Below are 20,081 nucleotides of genomic sequence, written 5' to 3'. Positions count from 1 at the left end.
TTCCCTGCCACTGCAGCTTCTGACATTGGCTTGGCTTTTTTTTTAGTATTCCTCTGCATTTCCTTCCCTCTTGCTCACTTGATCCCTGCTACCCAGTACCTTCTGATGAAGTCATATCTTTGGAGGTGGCTGCCCAAATTCAGGTTTCTTGATATCAAAGGGGATGATCTCCCCTTCATCTGAAAAGGCTGATGAACTGATGACCACCTTCCGCAAAGCATCTCTAGCAATGACAGGTCACCAGAACGTGATCATCAGGTGACAAAAGGAAGACATTGCACATTGGATGCGGAATTTTTCTTTGTCAAAACATTTTTCATTATTTAAAAAAAAAGGCTTGCTTTCAAATTCAAGTTGACAGTCTTGGGACAATAGAAAATTTTTCATTTTTCATGTGCACAAGATTTCTGGGCCAACAGTGTCACTAACACTTTTGTTATGGTTTTGCTTAATCTGAACACATTCTGTATGATTGACACCTGTTAAAATGTTGCTTGATCAAAACAAAATGGGGGAGACATGGTGAAACAATGTAAGCCCTTGTTTATTTCTTCATTTGGGGGTGAGGAGAAACAAAACAGACTAACATGATAAGGATTGCCTTCAAAATGTGATTCTATGATAGAAAAATGAAACTGGGTAGATGGAGGAGATTGACAGCAGAGTGGAGCCACTTGCATGGAAAACTGACAGAAACTGTCTTAAGAGATGGAAACTGAGAAAAAAAATGGTGGAGAAAGATGAAGATAGTACATGGAATGAAGTCTGTGTACATGAAGAAAACTAATACTAAAGAAGTTTCTGGTGAGTATCACGATAAGCTAAAACACAAATAGGAATGCAGGTAGAAACGAGAATAGAGAATATGGGCAAATGGAAAACAGTGATGGAGAAGATGAGCATGAGAGATGAATTTGTAGAGGATCATCAAGAGAGGAACCAAGATTTGTTGAAGCAGGAGGTCCATACAGAATGTTGAAAGCTTGAATTTGCTTGGCTGGATGATTTGTTTGTGGGAGCAAGAGTAAGATGCAAAGAGAAGGAACAACAGGGTGATGAGAATGACAGCCAAGGAAAAAAAAGTGGTGTCATTATGGACAGGACAGTAACTGTCCCTAAGAAACACAGGTTTGGAGAGAACAGTCAGATGCATGTGCTGACAAGGGAGCAGGCTTCCCCACAAGGCTACAAGCTTGATCTTCTGCGTTGTCAGGAAATATTTGTAAACCCTTTTGTCACAGTGCCCTTATTCCTCTGCTCTGGGCTCAGCTTGTAATAAAACTAGATTGCTATTTGCCATTTATAGGTTTAATTACAAAGCAGATCTATATGTCAAAGTTAACAGTTGCAGCTCTTCTAATCACTCATAAATACAATTAGGATGTCATATACTGGATTTTTTTTCTGGTTTAGGGGTCTTTTATGAGTTTCAAGTAAAATGTTACAAACACATCAGAGGTAAAATGTTACTGTGTTTTAAAAGTCAAAAGTACAAAAGATTGTCTGTACGGCATAATTTGAATTTCTTATGAATGCATTAGAAAACAATCATTGTCATGGCCTATTTTGTACATTTTCTGTCCATGCCTCATTTACCTCAAGTTGAGGCTCAAATTGCAACAGCACACTAGAAGGGAGAGTGTTTCTGACTTCTTTAAGCAATGAGTAGGACACACATACACAATGAAAACAAGTCTCGTATTTACTTAAAATTTTATTGTGTCCCTCCTTTGTGTCTTAAAGTTTTCATGTTATAGTTGTGAAATCATTCAAAGTATTTTCTATTGATACATAGTTTTAGGTGTTCCTAGTTTGGTGTACTCCAAACAAAACAGTTGTAACAGAACACTGTGGGAGCACGGTCTCAAATATTTGAAGCATGATACAAAAAGGAAGTTTAAAGCCCCCTCTGAAATGTCTCAAACACAGTATTTGTGTTTCCTACACACTTCAGTTCTTAATCCTTTCAATCTCAAAGTAGGAAATGAGATCTATATAAATGTCTTACTTTACAGGTATTCCAAAAATCACCATTTGTGATGTATGAAGTAAATGTTGAGTGCTATAGAATTATCCTCCAGGTTGCTGGTTTTTTTCTTCTTCGTATTGAACATTTTTCAATGGAGACGTGATGTGATGCGGTGAAAACAGTGAACCATTTTGGATTGTGTGCACTGGCCATAAGGCAAGGAAGGAGAGGAAGAGCGATGACTCAGAAAAGGAAACTTAGTCTAGCATTTTCTAACTTTTGAGCTCCCAATTTGACAATTTTAGTTATGTTTACTTCTCTGCAGTTTGACTGCTAAGCTGTATTTTAAGTAACAAGACTGACTGAGGAGAGCATTTCCTGCCTGCCATGCATTTGAAGCAGATTTTTAAAAATCATCATATGAAAGCCTGCCCGGTGATGTGACCACAGCTTCCTGTTCTGAACTGTGTGCATCTAGTCTAATGACTTAATCTATCAGTAGCCCTGCCTTTGTAGAGGATTAGCGTGTCTCTACTCAGAATCTTTACAATTTGGTTTCACACACTCGATTTTCTCAGACTTAGTTTTAAAAAGTCATCACATAGCAGTCAGCTGTTATAATATTCTAAACCCCAAACATCACTTCACATGTGCTATTCCTTCAGTAGCAAATAAAAACCATGATTAAAAGGCTAATGGGACAAGTCACATGAAAGGGACTTACACAGGAGGGGCTCTGTATTGCTAATAGAGATGCTCACTAATTATCTTTACTGACTTTGAATCAGCAAATGTAAAAAACCTGAAGTATATAAAACTTATTAATTTGGTGAAATGAAAGCATAGTGATCGCTGGTTTTAAAGAAATAATTATCAGACAGGCAGATTCATAAATGCTGCAAGCTCTCGTGCAAGCTTTCTGTGGTGGAACTAACCCTGGACAAGGTTATATGCAACCAAGGAGAACTCCTGCACCGTTGCCCACCTCTTTTTTCTGTCCCAACTCAATGTAAGCTGTCTTCCTCAAACCATGTGCTTCCAGGTACAACCGACAGACAGAAAGTCAGGAAACTTCCAGAATTATGCCAGAAACTTCATCTGAATGGAGACCTGAGCCTGCATCTCCATGGTCCAGTTCCCCATCCTGCAGTGACTTCTCGTTACCTCTGTGTAGCTCTAGATCTGTCAAGACTATGTCACTCCAGTTTACATCAAACATGTCACCGTTTTGTGGCCTCAGAGGGACGTCCAGCCTTTCCTGAGTGTTCCTGGGGAACATCAGCACAACAGTGGTCCTCACATCCCCTCAGTCCTTGAGGGAGGGCACATACAGGCTGCTGCTAGTGTCAGTAGCCATTAGCTACAGTGGGGCCAGGGGCAACCTGGACCCTCAGGGTCACCCTGAGGGCACTCAATTCCCTCCTCCTCCCTGCTCCAATGCTGTAACACCCAGCTTGCCTGGCTGCTCCTCTCTGAAAATATTTCTTCCTTCCGCCATTACCTTTCTCTAATGGGAACTCAAAAATACTGCTTTTGCACAAATGAAGATAAGTAACTGCCACCTTCAATAGGGTCAGGGGAAAGACCAGATGTGTGAGAGCCAATGGAACCACATAAAAGACGTTGGAAACAAGTCATGGAAGAGGGATGGGAATGCACAGTAAGTGCGGGACCTGAAATCACTGGGTGAGGAAACATGCAGGGAAATGAAATTTAGTTCAGGACAGAGATAACATTAGGGATGTTTCAGGAGACACAGCAGTACTGAACAGTGAATGTAGCTCAGGAAAGGTATTTTCATGGCAGAATGGTTTAATTTAGTGAGGAAAGGCATGTGAAAATAAATTTTGTTCGGGCTGAGTATGCGCTGTGGAGATGAAAAATTAATATTTCTGACTAGAAATCTTGGAAAAATGTGGGAAAAAAGAAGTAAGACATTATTTCCTCCCCTTCCCATCACTTCCCCACTGTCTCAAAATCACACAGCTACTTCCAGATCCACTCCTTTTACTAAAATGCACCTCCTTTTTTTGTTTGTTTGGTGTGGGTTGTTTTTTGGTTTTGGTTTTTTGGTGGTTTTTTGTTGTTTTTGTTGTTGTTGTTGTTGTTGTTGTTGTTTGTTGGTTTTTTTTTTTTCCTGTTTTTCCATTCACATTATATGTAAGAACAATTGGAAAGGTGGAAAGCTGCTTAGAAGGAAGGAGAGTAAACACAGATACACAGCTGTCTGAGTTAAGAAGATTGGCTGCTGAGGACATTTGTCATTAAGGTTTGATGAGGTTGCAGTCTGGCCTGCAGATAAGTGGGAAAGGTCCTGATGAACTGCCTGAAGCCCCCAGATGTCCATCCTCTGTGACAGAGAAACTGGAGTCCTCTAAGCAGTTGTTAAGACCAAATGACCTTTTCCTGATGATGTATGTAAATTTACAGATGGGTGGTGTAAGGTAAAAGTGGAACAAGAGGAAAAGTTGGCTCTATGTTTCTTTCCCTTCTATTAGTTTCTCTGTCCCCCTATTCCTGTGGGTCATTAGCATACCACATTAGAGAATTGACATGACACTGTCATGAAAACAATTTCTGAGATAATTAGCTGAAGCTCACAGAGTCTTTACAGAATATGCTGCATCCTTAGAGTCTACAGCAGTGGAGGCAGGCAGTGTTTTTTCCTCCTGACATGTCTTTACCAAAAGGAGAGTTAGAAGACTTCTAAGATTACTGAGCAAATCCATTGGCACTCTCTTCCTAACTTAAACCACAGACTCAAATGTCTGCTAATACAGAAGTCTCTAATTTTAATTTAAGGTATCTATTCTTTAATCTTCCACACTTTTTCCTTTGCTTCAGCCTCCACAAAATGACCGTAAGTCCAACCTTTAAAGGATACGGGGCAGATTTACAGAGCTTTCAGTGTTTATGTTTCTACCTGAAACAGAATAATTTCATTATTTTTCACTTGTTTAATCACTTCTCGTGGCAACTTTCCTTGTCTGCTCTGTAAATTGACAGCACAGACTGTAGGAATAGAGCTTTTGTTGACATGGATCAGAAAACTTTCTGGATAGTTCTCCCAATTGTCTTGATGATTTTTAAATGCTCATTTTTAATTTCAGTTTTTAATTTTGTTTTAGAGCAAGCGGTTTCTATTAGGATTGCACTTTTTCGCACACAACACTGCCAGTACTCGAGATGAATTTCACCCCCCACATTTTCTGGATATATATTTTAATTTATGTCTGTGACCGCATTGTCCTGGTGCTCAGGATTAATTGCAGAATCCAGAACACTGATAAGGGAATAAATACCATGTAGACTTAATAATACCATCTTCTTGGCTAAGGCCATTTCATAATGCATTTCACAGATCCCACATATTGACAAAAACGCAGGCAATGAAGGATGTCCATTTTCTCCTGGGGAAGAAAAGGCATGGCCTTCCACTCTGGTCTCAATCCCACAATATATTTACTCTTTTAGTCATTCAAAACTATTTGCCCCAAATGCAGCACAAATAGTTAGCAGTACCATTTAGATGCTGGCGTTTTTTGCCTCTGAAGAATGAATTATGCTATACAAACATTGTACCACATGAAATTATATACAGATGTTGTATTAGACAGATGTGGGTTTCACTTAAAATCCCTGCCTAATTATGAGGCTGGAAAGGTAGGCTAAACTCTTACTTTATTTTCTTAATTCACTTTTGTTTCAGCAATTTTTTGTAATGAGAGAGATCTTCCTTACCCAGTGGGAAAGCAGATGTCCCAGCTTGGAAAAAGCTCTCCTTGTTCAACCTGTATGATTTTCAGCCTTTATCAGCTGCTTTTATCAGATATACTGAAAATGGATTGAAACAAAAAGGCACTATTTACACAGTGAATGTGTAAAAGGATGTGTGTTCATGTGTTTTCCATCTCATAGCTCTTGCTTTGTGAAATTGCCACCTGTCAGATGGCTGGACATGCTCAATGAGATGAAATTTGGCAACAGTGGACGTCACAGTTTTTTGATAGATGAAGTTATTTCCATTTCATTATCTGCTCTGAGAGCCAGGGCGATCCAGCTTAGTCACTCTTTGTGCACACAAAGGAGGTGTTCCTGTGGTAAACATACACACTAATAAAATCATGTGCTCTTTGAGTACATTTCCAAGCTGAAAACCCCCTGGGAAGTGTGCATGGCCCTCCTCCATTTCAGGATCAGAGTCTTTAGACAAAAGTGGCATAAATGCCTAACACAGGGTACACTGTCTTTCTGTCTGCTGCATTAATGCAAACCTAGCAGTGTCTGACTCAACTCAATAGCTCCAGATAAGCTTCTCAGAGTATGAAGTCTGAGGCAATTTTGATTTATTGCAGAAACCTCTGTCAGTATTGTAATATATTTAGAGTAAATATTTATGGTTGGACATTTTGGGTGCCTCTCTTTACTCCATGCATCTCTTCTAAAACAAGCCTTTGGCCAATCTTTGCTTCAAAACTTTGGGGTTTTAAAGTCATCTTTGCCCAATTTGTAATGGAGTAAATCTCTGAAAGGAGGACACTGCTCTTCAAAGAGTGGTTTCACAGTTGTTCATTGTATGTTCTCACAGAGAAAGTTGTAAAGAAATTGTCTCAAGCATGAGTCAGAATCAGTCTTTTGAAGTAGTTGTTAAATATATAGATTTCTTAAAAATGGGGATAAGATGTTATTTCCTTTAGCCATCTCACCTTTCTGTCCCTATTCACCTTAAGTGTGAGCATGAAATAACTATTAAGTCATTTAACATTGTAATAGCCATTGGCTGATCACAAACAGAGATCTGCTTTCCAGGGGCAACCCTCAGCAGGTGATGAATGTCTTTACAAAATAGCTGACCAGGAAAAGCTTCTGTAGATTCATTGCTACACCCTGCTAAGACATTAGGATTTGATGAAATGAAGCTGGCTCTAGTGCTGCTGAGAGCCAGCTCTTACATCTCAGCATCAGTGTTTACAGCCAGTGCTGCCTCAGGAAATGCTCTGTCAGTACTAAGCATCCTAAGCTTGGACTCTGTTCTTTTCATTCTGTGTTGCAGGCAGAGCTCAAAAGCATTGAGAATAGCACCAAGAAGAGATGTAGCTCCAACACTGTCATGCAGTACTCTATAGATAACCTCTGCCCTTCTGGGTATCAGGATGGTATAACAGGCACATCTTTGTTGCTGACATATCACATCCTGGTAAATTCATGTCAGTGTTCTTACTTTAAGAACATGAGTGAAGTTTTCCTTTTTGGCCACTTCCCTTGTGCAGGCAGGAGAGTCACAGTGTGGGCTTTCAACACCAGGATTCCTGACAGACTTTGGTATCCACTTCAGGATGGACTCAGGTCCAGCTGATCTTGTTACTCTTTGGATTGTGGATTGCTGCCTGTCTTCAAGTTCACGTGTGGCTGTTGCAAGCAGGAAACCTGGTGAAGGCTGAATGAGCCATTGGTGTTCAGGGAAGCAGTTCATACTTTCCCGGGTTTCCTCAAGGGTGGCACAGAAGTTGCTGCGGGCACCCTCCTGTGCAGGGCTTCAATTGTCTCAATTCTTCTGCAGCACTTCTGTACATTGGTAGTGTCTGGGTGACTTTATAGGCTTCTGGGGGAAAGCACTAGAAGCCACTGGTGCTGTTCAAAACTGATGGCCCAATACATGCCCTTATTGTTGGACCTAAACTTCTGCAGGCTACCTCTTGCAATTTCCTCTCCTCAGGAAGTTCTTCAGCTGGAGACACTCACACCATCTTAATATCCAGCCTTCTCTCTTCCTATGCTCTCTTGCCTTTTCTTAGTGACCAATCTTTCCCTAAACCACCCATTTCTGTCTTACCACATTCTTGTCTTTTGCATCCTTTCTTTTTTCAATTCCCATATTTTATCTTCTTCTTTTATGTTTTATTTTATCATTTATTACATGACATGCATTAAAGCCTCAGTGCTTGTTCCCAAAACAGATAATCATTCATCCTCAAGAGACAAAAAAAAAAAAAAAAAAAAAAAAAAAAAAAAAAAAAAAAAAAAAAATCAGAACACCCCAAACCCACACACATTTTCTGCTTATAAGTGACCTTGCTATCCTGACTTTTCATATGCTTTCCCATTAACTAGAAGCAAACCCAGATTGTGCACTGTTGTGTCATGTTGGGAATCCAGAGGTAACAGTATGAGAACATTGCAAATAAGGAATTCCTAATTTCCCTCAATTTCTGCACAGCAGCCTACAGGCTGAATTTTTCTTTCAACATGCTGTGACCTGTAACATGGATTTTCTTGGAGTTTACTTATATCTGCAAGATGAAACATGTTTTATATATAAATTTTGTACTGATATCACAATATTATTTCCTATCTCTGAACTTGTACTATGATGAATCTGATTTTAGTATCTGGTGTCATTTAATGCTGTACAACTGACTTAAAATCCATGCCTAAGGAAAAAAAACCCTTCACAATCTAGCTTTAGTACTGTAGTACAAAACTGTAAAAAAAAAAAAGAAAAGAAAAGAAAAAAGAGGAGTAGCAGCAGGTAAAACATACATGGAGGGGGGAAATGGAAAGATGAGAGTCAAGACCAGGACAGCAGGAACAATTAGTAGCAATATCAAAGATGGATAGCAGGTAATGATCAGATTGTAATGCTTAGTCTGTGTCAAACACAAATCCTTTACAGGCAACCAGGTGTTCTCTCATCCACTGCAGGAAGCAGCTACTGAAACTCGTTAGGAAATGACAGTGACTTATAGCAGCATCTGTAGGAGCAGAACACAGAAAAGGCTTTTGGCATCTGAACCTACAGCGCAAAAGAACATCAGTAAATATTGTGCCTTTAGTATGGGCCAGGAAACAAATGCACCCACATCCCCACAACAGACTGATAAACCACTCACCCCACTCCTGCCTCAGTGGCAATGCCAGTGCCTGCACACTTGGCACAGTTAGGAGTGCCAAGAGCCACATCATTCTGGGATCTGCTGATGCCAGCTTGTGAGCATAAGCATTGTGGAGATGCAGCCCTGGAAAAGGAGGTAGTTGGCTTGTTAGCTGATGTAAAATGATGTATGTGGAAAAATTTGGCAGGTATGGATTTGGGTTTGATTTCTGTTGTGCTACATGCAGTTTACACAGCTCTCAATCAAGCAGGGTTTTTGTGATTTCTGTGGTAACGCAGATTAGGGAGCTGCTTCCATTTTTTCCATTCTGGTGTAATAAATCGAGAAATGCATTTTCTCAGGACATCGTGGGAGCAGAGAGTGGTTCACATTTATGTGGATACAGAGAGAGAAAGCAGAAGGTACTTTCTGGTTTATGGCAGAGGAGGTTTAGAGAGATGAAAAAGATTGTAATAAAATTTTGACCTTTTTGACTTACTTTTTAATTGACTTCTGAGGCAGAGCTAAACACATTCTGAACTGGCTCACCTCCGAGACCAAACAGTCATTTTCTTTTGTGGACAGAAAAGATTCAGGATTTAAGCCTGTCAAAGGTCTAGAAAAAATGGAGTTCTACTTTGCACGAGAAGTGGAAACCTGTTTTGTGCTAGTAGTTAAGTTCATAGAACAGCATAATAGCGTACTAGATCTGCTGATGTCTTTTGTATTAGACCCATATATCTCTGAGGGGTTTTATAGGCTTTTATAATCAGAAGCTGTTGGACATGTTTTTCTGGGGGTTTTTTCAGCAGTCCAATTTAGGTCTATCAGAGGAGATTTGTCTGTTTGATTTTTTTTTTTTTTTTCTGATAATGCATTCAGCTTCCATGTGCATCATATTTGTGTGATACCTATAAACACCTGATTTTATTTCCTGGTAATAAAAAGGGAACACATTAGTTTAGTACTATTGATAGCAATTTTAGGCTGCGCTAGGCACAGAGGCTGACTAGAAACACTTGATGTTCACAGCTGGTTTTCACAGGTATAAAACTCTTCAAAAAATTAGGATTTAATAATACAAAATATGTTCCTAACTTAGTTGGCCCTTTTTTTCTGTAAACAAAGTCCACACACCATTTTTAATGTAGTTATTCCTTGAAAAATGCGAGACTGATAATGAAAACACAAATAAAAAATAACATTTTTTAATGCCAAAACCCATTGTTTCTCAAATGGAAACATGGCAGTTCCTTCTGAGTTGGAGCTTCCTGTCTGTTGCAACATGCAGTGCCTCCTCTTGTATGCAAATTTCTTCTTCTGCTCACATTCACAAATGTATTTAATCCCAATAAGGAACCCCACTCAGGTACTGTTCTCCTGTGGTTCTACAGTGAGATTTTAATAAAGAACAAGCTTCTGTGACAGTGTTCTACCCCTCCTAGTGTCGTAAAGTTTCACAGAAGCAGCATCAAAAAGGCTCGAAGGTACTATTTTTCTTCTTTGTGTCTTCTGCAATGCAGAAATATAATTTAGTTATCGTCTGTGCTACCCATCTTGTTCTTGTGTTGTGTCTATCTATTCTTCCAATAAAGCTCATTGTCCTAATGGCCAGTGATAAATTATCTTGTTCAGAGACTATCTGATTTTGATATCTGAAGGGTTTAACAAGTAATTTCATAAAATATGATTAATCTACCAGAAAAAAAATGTTTTAATCTTGGGGTCAATTAAAGACTCACATTAGTAGGCTTATCCTTGGTTTTAAACTCACTTGAGGATAGATTTTCTATTAAAAAAAACCAAAACAAAGAAACAGAAGAAAAACAAAGATAAGGCCAGCTTCTGTATTCTGAGCTTAAATATGTATAGATCTATTCCTGCTCAGTTCATGTATTTCAGTCCTGGTCTCCAGCATCTTCAGTAATTTCTCTCATTAGTAATGGAACTCCAGATTTTTCCTGCAGTATTTTTCCAGTATTGATTATGAAAGAAGAATTGGCTGCTTTTACATTTCATACAAACATTTGGAGTAAGGCTGTGCATGATATGGTATAAAAAGCAAAATATACACTATCTGAGTAGTTAACACTGAAGTTATCCTATTATGTCAGGATTACTTAGGCTTTGCTATGTTACCTTATTCCATGAGGTTAAAAAAAAAAAAAAAATCTTCCAGGAATCAAAAAATAAATATTTACTGTTGGGATGGAATGCAAACTTAATTTTTCTCTTCACCCTTCAAGTCTTATATTTTTCTACTACTTCTTGTGGACATTTATGGTGCCTCACTGTCCCTTGGAGTAGAGATTTATTATTTAAAGTCTTAGAAGATGGCTCTGTTTTCTTCTTACAGTATTGGCAGAAGTGTTACCTTGTGTAAAAAGCATAAGATAATCAGCATCTAATGAAACTAGTTTCTATTTCCAGTTCACTTACTCTTGAAATAAAGTGTTCTTCATCTTTCTTTCCAATAGTAATTAGGTCAGAAGCAGAGTTAGAAGGGATATCCTTGTATTGTTCACTTATATAATGGTATCAGCCTAGTTTTCGCATAATTTCTCCATATATATATATAATTTATAGAATTCTTGGATGAAAATTAACTTATTCCACAGTCATGAATGCATTCCACAAAATCCTATTTTCCAGTACCTAAGAATGCATTCTATAGCAGTACTAAAGCCTTTTTCTGTATTTGTAGGTAGAACATAGCCCTCTTAATGCTGGTAGAGCATGGCATTGCATATAAATTACTTTCCTTTTTTATAAAACAACTTTGTTTTCAGTGGACTCGTTTAAGAATTGCTGCCTCTCATCTAAAGAGATGTGTTGTTCATAACAAGGGAGCTGCTTGTGATTAAGCATTTAAAGTATTACCATTTATTTCTTCATTTTAAGTATGCAGTTGGTGTCCCCCCTCCTCCCCTCCCCCTGCCTTTTTTTTTTCTGTCCTTCAACTTTCTTAATTTCTAGGGTATGGAATTCCTTTGCTATATCGCAGCCTTGGCATTTTTTCTTGTAACACAAAGCTACTGATATATTTAATATTTAATATCTCCTAGAAGGTAGATGTTGAAATATTTTCCTAGACTTTTCTATTTTTAGTCTAAGATTTGGAGGGAGAGTCGGTGCCGTGGTTATTGCTGTTGTTATAGGAGAGCTGCTTGTTATCTTCTACTTGAGGTCAGACTAACAGGTGCCTTGAAAACTCTTTGCCTACAGAATGTTTGACCAGTTTCAGCTGACGAGTTGTGTTTTCAACTGCAGATCTTAAGTTTTGCCTTGGTTTAATCTCTCCCTTTTCTGTCTGTAATTAAGAAAGTGTCTTCCTTTTATGATTGCCACAAAGTTCTGTCATCTAGTTCCCAAGGACTTTCCTCATTGCCCCATGCTTCTGCTAGTCTCACCTTGCATTTCTCACAACTTCCCTGGAGACTAGAAAATGGAGAAGGTCTGTACCAATTTGGCATTGTCACTGCTTCTCTCCACCCTCTGTAGTATTTGCAGGGCCTCCCTTCTGTTCACTCAGTTCCTCCGCTTTCCAAAACCATCCTAAATCATCTTGGCAAGAGAGAGTTTCTTCAACGAATGTTTCAGATGACCTCAAAAATAGGACATAGTGCAATGGAGGTGGTTAAACAGACAAATAAGTGTTCCTTACCCTTCTGATTTGGAAGGAAAGTTTACTCCTTGTTCCAGATGGAGCAGCTTAATTCTGGGAGCAGGACTTAGAAAACAAGATGTACCAGTGAGATGCCAAAGAATTTAGTATCACCAGGAATAGGTCTGTTCACCTTGTCGTTAACTATCATCACCATGTCAGATACTGTGGAAGGACACTGACAGGTTACCATCAAAAGCTCTCTCTTGTTATGCTGCTCTTCTTAAATTAATCAATTTCTTTGCAAAACTGGGCAACAAATACAACTCAGTTTTAGCAGGGGTTGGCAACTGCCTACTCAGAGTACAGATGCTTTAATGAACTAACAAAAAAGTAGGTTATAGGGTAAGAATCAATACCTTGCACTCAAACTAAATGACCTGGGAGGCAGAAGGAACGAGTAAGTGATGACTTTTTGGTATTTGAGATCCTTAATTAGGCATATACTAACAGTTAGGAGGTGGTTCCTCTCGATGGGATGTGAGACACCTCAACTTATTAACTCTGTAAATGAATGTTTAAAGGACATTAAAGGAGCTTTGCCAGTGTTTTTCTTTCAACTGTTATCCGAATGAGCAAAGCAGGTTGAAGAATGTGTGAAGTGATTAATTACACTAATTAAAAACACTTTATTTACACTTACTCTATAATTTATCGTTACTACTTTTGTCAGTTGATCGAAGGTGAGTGAAGTGTTGTTTATAATTGGTATGGGAGCTAATTAAATGGTCGTTCGAGCATGTTTTGGTCTATTTCCTTTGTCAATTAGAACTGGCATCGTAATAGATGACTGACCAAATGGAGATGTATAGCACAATAATAGTGCTACACTTTACTACTTATTTGGAGAAGCAAATGGGAAGCCAACTGACTTTAAATCCCAAGGAGAAGAAAAAATCCTTCTCCTTTCACTTGCCTTCTATTTTTGTTTGTAACTTCATATGAAAAACTCGGGTAACAAACATTCAATTACCTCATGGAGGGTGACTAGGTAGATGTTTATGTAGTTTGTACTGTAATTATTTTAGCCAATTCAGAGGTAATTATTGCACAGATTTGGACTACGGTATTAATCATACCCTTATCTTGCAATAATATAGCGCTATATGTAACTTGTCATTATCTGATATTTATTTTGTAATGGAACAACTACCAAATAATGTGTCACTGAGTACTTGTTCCACAATAAATTCTGCTCTGTAGTGTAATACATTTATCCTATTTCGTAATTCAGCCTTTTTATTTGTTTTGTTTGTTTTGGAGATTTACCATACTATTGCTATAGTATTATCTTGTGTTAGATACTGCGGAGCTAAAATGTTTCAAGTATTCCCTAAGATACTGTGGTCAAAGGATTAGGAAACGGGAGCAACTCTTCAAATGTTTGACAGCCAGACAGCAGGGATAGATTGTCAGTGATATCACCAAGAGAGCAATTTCTGTTGTTTCTTTTTGGGAGTTCCTCCTTTACAAGAAACCTGCTTTCATCTGAGTATTTAGCTTTGTGACACAGCAATGGTGGTACAATGTGAGAAAGAAAAAATATAAAGATCTCTGAGTGTGTAATGGAGTTAATCCACACTCCTGCAAACTTAACTTGCTCTCCTGTAGTTTAAATATGTATCACAAATACTGATAGTACTTAAATCTTACCAGATTTTCCCCTGGGAAACTGTCCTTAAGAAAAAAAAAAAAAAAAAAAAAAAAAAAGGGTCCAGCAAGGCTGGACACACTTTAAGAAGGAAATCTTAATGGCGCAGGAGTAGGCCATCCCTATATGCCAAAAGATGAGCTGATGTGGAAGAAGGCCGGCCTGGCTGGAGAGGGAGCTTTTGCAGGAACTCAGGGGGAAAAGGAGGGTTTATGACCTTTGGAAGAGGGGGTAGACAACTCAGGAAAACTACAAAGATGTCATTTGGTCATGCAGAGAGAAAATGAGAAAGGCAAAAGCTCAGTTAGAACCCAATCTGTCAACTGCTGTGAAAGATAATAAAATGTGTTTTTATAAATACGTTAACAACAAAAGGAGAGCCAAGGAAAATCTCCATCCATTATTGGATTTGGGCAGGAGGGGTAACATTGCAACCAAGAATGAGAAAAAGTCTGAGGTATTTAATGCCTTCTTTGCCTCAGTCTTTATCAGAAAGACCAGTTATCTTCAGGACAACCAGAATCCTGAGCTGGTAGACAGGCATGGGGAGCAGAACAGACCTCCTGCAATGCTGGAGGAAGTTGTGAGTGACTTATTGTGCCACTTAGACACTCAGAAGTCTATATGGGGAAGGATGGGATTCACCAGAGGGTGCTGAGGGAGCTGGCAGAAGAGCTCACCAAGCTATTCTCCATCATTTATCATCAGTTACTGTGATGGTTGACCAAGGAGGTCCCAGACAACAGGAGGTTGGCAGGGGTGATGCCTATTTACAAGAAGTGTTGGAGAGAGGAACTACAGGGCTGTCATTCCAACCTTGGTGCTGGGGAAGGTTATGGAACTGATTATCCTGAGTGTGATCACATGGCACATACCAGACAATCACGGGATCAGGCCCAGACACCACAGGTTCAGGAAAGGCAAGTCCTATTCACCAACCTGATCTCCTCCTATGACCAGGTGACCTGCCCTGAGGATGAAGGAAAGACTCTGGATTTAATTTATCTGGACTTCAGTAAAGCTTTTGATACTTTCTCCCACAGCGTTCTCCTGGAAAAACTGGCAGCCTATGGCTTGGACTGGTGCACTCTCCCCTGGGTACAAAAGTAGAACAATGGCCAGACCCAAAGAAAGGTGGTGAATGTTGCTGCATCCAGTTGATGGCCAGTCAGTTGTCACCAGGATTGGAGCAAGTCCTATTTAATATCTTTATCAATGACCTGGACAAGGGGATGGAGTGCACCCTCAGCAAGCTGATGGTTGACGATAAGTTGGGTGGGAGTGTTCATCTGCTGGAGGGTAGGCAGGCTCTGCAGAGGGATCTGGACAGGCTGGATGGATGTGCTGAGGCCAGCTGCATGAGGTTCAGCAAGGGGAAGTGCCAGGTCCTGCACTTTGGCCGCAACAGCCTCATGCAGCTCGACAGGCCGGGGGAAGAGTGGCTGGAAAGCTGCCCAGTGGAAGAGGACGTGGGGGTGCTGGTTGCCAGCTGGCTGAACATGATCCAGGAGAGTGTCCAGGCGGCCACTGATATCCTGGCATGTATCAGCAGTAGTGTGGCCAGCAGGACCCAGGGCAGTGATTGTCCCCCTGTACTCAGCACTGGTGAGGCCACGCCTCTAATCACGTGTCCAGTTTAGCCTGGAGAAAGAGAGGCTCAGGGGACACCTTATTGCTCACTACAACTGCCTGAAAGGAGACTGTAGGAGGTCAGGCTCTTCTCCCACGCAACCAACAAGAAGACAAGATGAAATGGCCTTAAGATGGACCAGGTGAGGTTCAGGTTGGACATCAGGAAGAATTTTTTTTACTGAAAGGATGGGTAAGCATTGGAAGAAGCTTCCCAGGGAGGTGGTGGAGTCATCATCCCTGGAAGTGTTCAAGAAATGACTGGAAGTGGCACTTAGTGCTGTGGTTCAGTTGACAAAGAGGTGTTCAGTCAAAGGATGTGCTCGATGATCCTGGAGGTCTTTTTCAGCCCTAACAATTCTATGATTCCATCATGTATTTGTTTTTAAAACCTCACTCATGATCTGGTAGTATTACAAATACTACAAATTTAATAGGATGAGCTTCCTTGCCCCCACTCTCTAATCAGTGTCAGTGTACTGAAGCAGTCTCTCAGCACTTCGAAAATTGCTTATCTTCTGACACTGGTAAGCTCCTTGGAGTTCCTACTGGCTTTCTTACAGGAGGTACTCTTCTGCTTATCACCACGGGCTATGATTCAGGTGAGCTCTGCTACTTGTGTGGTCATTAGACAAGCTCTTACCCTCAGGTGGAAGGGAAGAAAACATTTGATGACTCACCAGCTCTGATTCTAAACAAGATTCCTGTCTTTTCAACTGCTGTTAGCGCTGATGCCTATTTTTTGTAATTTCTCACTGAAGCCTCAGTCAGCATTAATGACTGCTCATTGAATCAAAATTCAGTACTGTCTTGATGCATTTTGGTCTTTGCTGATTTTGGTTCGATTTGGTTTTTTAGCTAGAACAGTATAAGAAGGTACTGGGAGGTATCCTAGCATTTTTCTGTTCTGCCATTTAAGATATTTTTGCTTGCAAACACTTGCCATTCAAGAATAATTTATTAAAAAATAAATTAAAAAATAATTTTTTAGGTTGCAATTTTGTTTCCTTGGGTGTTTTGTTTGTTTGTTTCTTTGTTGTGCGGGGTTTTTTGTGGGTTTTTTTGTTGGTGGTGGTGTGTTTTTGTTGTTGTTTTTGTTTTTGTTCTGGGGTTTTTTTGTGGTTTGTTGTTGCTTTTTGGGGGAGGTTTTGTTGGCTTTTTTTTTTTTTTTTTTTTTTTTTTACCCTGAATGACATAAGAAACAAGAGGATGTGGTCTGAAGAGAGCAGAAATGACAGGCAAAATATTTTATTTTCAAATAAAATATTGTTCTTGAAAATTAAAAAGACAAATGTTTTCATAATTTCATTTTTCCCCTCACTTTTGACCCAGCCATGAATGACAATATTAGCCTGGACTCTTTGCGTCACTTAGTTTCCCGTAATCAACTCTTACTGTGATGTCCTTGAATTAATAATAGTCTCATCATTTAAGACCACTCATTTCCTTAGTTTGGTTTTTAAATAGCTATGCCACACCTTATTGCAGCATTGCATGTTGTATTTTCAGGAGGAAAAGCAGTGGCCCCCGAAGGAATCATGCCAGTGCAGATCCCTGTTCCTCAGAGGCCAAGGGACCTGGCACAACCCCAGCTGCACCACGGGGCTCACCCTGCAACCCTGGCCTCGTGCTTCCCCCGGTTCCCCCTTGGCAGAAGCAGGCAGATGCTGTGGAAGCAGGCAGATGCTGTGGTTTGTCTGAAGCCTGGAGCTCACCAGGCTACACTGTTGGCCACATGCAGTATTCTCAAAGCCAAGAATCAGGCTGGTCAGTGCAATGCCAAACTGTGTTTTGTCCAATGCAGTGTGGCAGGAAGAGGGCAAGTGTGGGCTTCAGTGCTGCTTTTTAGTAAGAGAGCACTGCCTCTGCTCCTCTTCCCCATTTGGCTTGAAGTAAGCGTGCAAGGTACTTCCAGGTCCTCCACATCTCTTAAACTAGTAAGTTTTGAAATACAAAAAATAATAGCCATATAATAACCAGCATGACTACCAGTAAGAGGGGTGGGTAATATAAACTAAGGGAAAGGGCTTCACAGAAAGCCCCCTCTCCTCACTGTCTGAATGGGAGAATAATTTTCCTCTAACCTTGTCATGCCTTCCAGCACCTGGGCTTCCAAACCACAAAAGAAATTCCTGCTTCCCTTCTCTGATTCCTACAAAAGTCCTCTGCTCTCCATCACCTCTGAAGTTTCTTTGTGGCTTGGCTCCCTGATGTAAGCTTATCCTCCATCTACATCTGTTCTCTTCTTGCCTGGTGTTCTCTGTGCTCCAGCAGCTTTCCCCCACTTAAGTGCACCTTGTGTCCCGAGCAAGACACCACCCTCTCCCTCTCCTTCCAGCTCCTTTCTGAGCTGGGTTACAGAGGCCAAGGTGAGCAATGCAGGGAGGCTTGCACACTGCTCTGCTCAAGGGGAAGGGGAAGGTATTGTCTGCAGTACCTGTCCTCCAAACTGGAGTCAAGTTAAAGAGTTGATTGCTCTACCCTGCTCCATCATTTGAAGTCAGTCCACAGCAGTGTCTCTTGCAGTATGATGACTCTGACTTAGTTTCCTGAATTTTCACTCTTACCTCTACTATTTTAATAAAAGAGGAGAGCAGCACAAACTGAATCAGTGAAAAATTGGTACTATCAACCCTGAATAAACCAACATCAATATTCTTTCACAAGGAAAATATGGTTTTTTTATGTGGTGGTGAAAACATGGGGAGAACAGGTATTTATATCTTCCCCATATCCTCAAATAGAAACCAAACACAGTACAAAATGTTAAAGCGATACTACAGATCATTGATATCTGTTATACTAACTCTTATGAAACCTGAAGAGTTTGTTTTGAATTCAATAATTGCAGTAATTATGTCTCATTAAGGGAACCACTAAGACTGAATTGTGCTAGCAGTTAACTAGTGATTTCCAGTGTGTTGCTGAAAATAGAGAATTTCCAGCTGCCTTGACTCTTCTGAAAGAAAAAGAAAAACAGTTGGATGAATGCTTTCTTATACTAACATGACAGAGTTTAAATTCTGGCCTGGAAGAAATGGTAGATTATTGTCAAGAGCCATCAGTGTACAGGACACAAACTTCTGAGTGAGCTGCAGGCTCTTCAGAAGGTTTGGTTTTACCTTCAGGTTGAAATCTCAAGAATGTTTATGAGAAAAGCAATCCATCTTTTCCCTATCAGACAAGGCGGGACTGCTTGTAGTCCCTGAAAAATGAACTAGTGTTTTTTCATAGTCACATTCATTGATCTCAAATGTATCTTCTAGTTTATATTCTCGATTTAGGCCTTTGCTATTTACGGGTGAGCAGCCACTACTCTATTCAACAGTTGCTTGGGCTTATTTAAAATTCTAGGCTTATTTAAAATATCTGTCTCTCTCAAATTACTTTGTAATTATTGAAATGTATGTACATTTTATTTGTTCATTACTGCTTGTTAAGGTACAAGATAAAAACTGCTAAACAAAACCAATATTTTAGCGAACTTCAAACTATGTGTGCCAAACTTTTTACATTATTTTTTTCTAGGGGTTGGATAAGTTTCTTTAAGTGCATGGAAGTGTTTAAACTAAATGGTGCAGGGAACCCATGTATGTGTTTCTAGCTGGCAATGTAAATCCCCTAGTGAGCCACAGTAATATGAAAGCAGCACTTGAAAGCCAGATGCAATGAAAATTTAAACATATTGCATTCATAGCATGTGATAGTTTAATCATTATTTAAGCTTTAGAAATGTCACAGCATAATTACTTTCAGAATGAGTACAAACACTTTCATGCACAAAAATTGCTTTCTTCTTGCAACTTTTGCTTCTCATGGGAAAGTTATGCTTTTGTGAAATTTCTGAACTTGATCTCGTTCATCATTTGATCACAGAAAAATTCTCAGTGAAAATCCAAAATCCAAAAGATTGAAATAAACCCTACAGATCTTTTTAGAACTAAGCATTTTCTTTATGGTCTTAAAATAAAAAAAAATAGATCTCTGAAAGTATTTCTTTCATTAGAGAAGAAATTTTACAACAAAACCAGTTAAATGGAAAATGCTAAATAAACCCTATTTGCAGAGCCAGGGAATGGAAAGTACCAAAGGCTGGATTTATAAGCACCCATAGAGGATTAAATTCAGCTCCCCTGTGGATGTGATACATTTTTACTGGCCTCACAGCATACATGGAGCTCTACCTCCTTCTGTACTTGTAAGGAAAATACAGAGACCAGAACTTATATTCTAAATTTGTCCTGTATCTCGAATGTTCTGATGAATGCAGTTGATTTTGCAGTATAAATTTTGTTG

At 39.6% G+C, this 20,081-nt stretch overlaps 1 protein-coding gene across 7 annotated transcripts in view; it reads left to right on the top strand.

Annotated features, from left to right (window-relative positions):
* CTNND2 (catenin delta 2) overlaps positions 1–20,081 on the top strand; it is a 641,697-nt gene that overhangs the window by 335,520 nt on the left and 286,096 nt on the right. The window lies entirely within an intron of this gene.

Source organism: Hirundo rustica, chromosome 1 (assembly GCF_015227805.2).
Source record: "Hirundo rustica isolate bHirRus1 chromosome 1, bHirRus1.pri.v3, whole genome shotgun sequence".
In the NCBI taxonomy this organism is placed as follows: Eukaryota; Metazoa; Chordata; class Aves; order Passeriformes; family Hirundinidae; genus Hirundo; species Hirundo rustica.
This window is presented reverse-complemented; position numbering and strand designations above follow the sequence as displayed.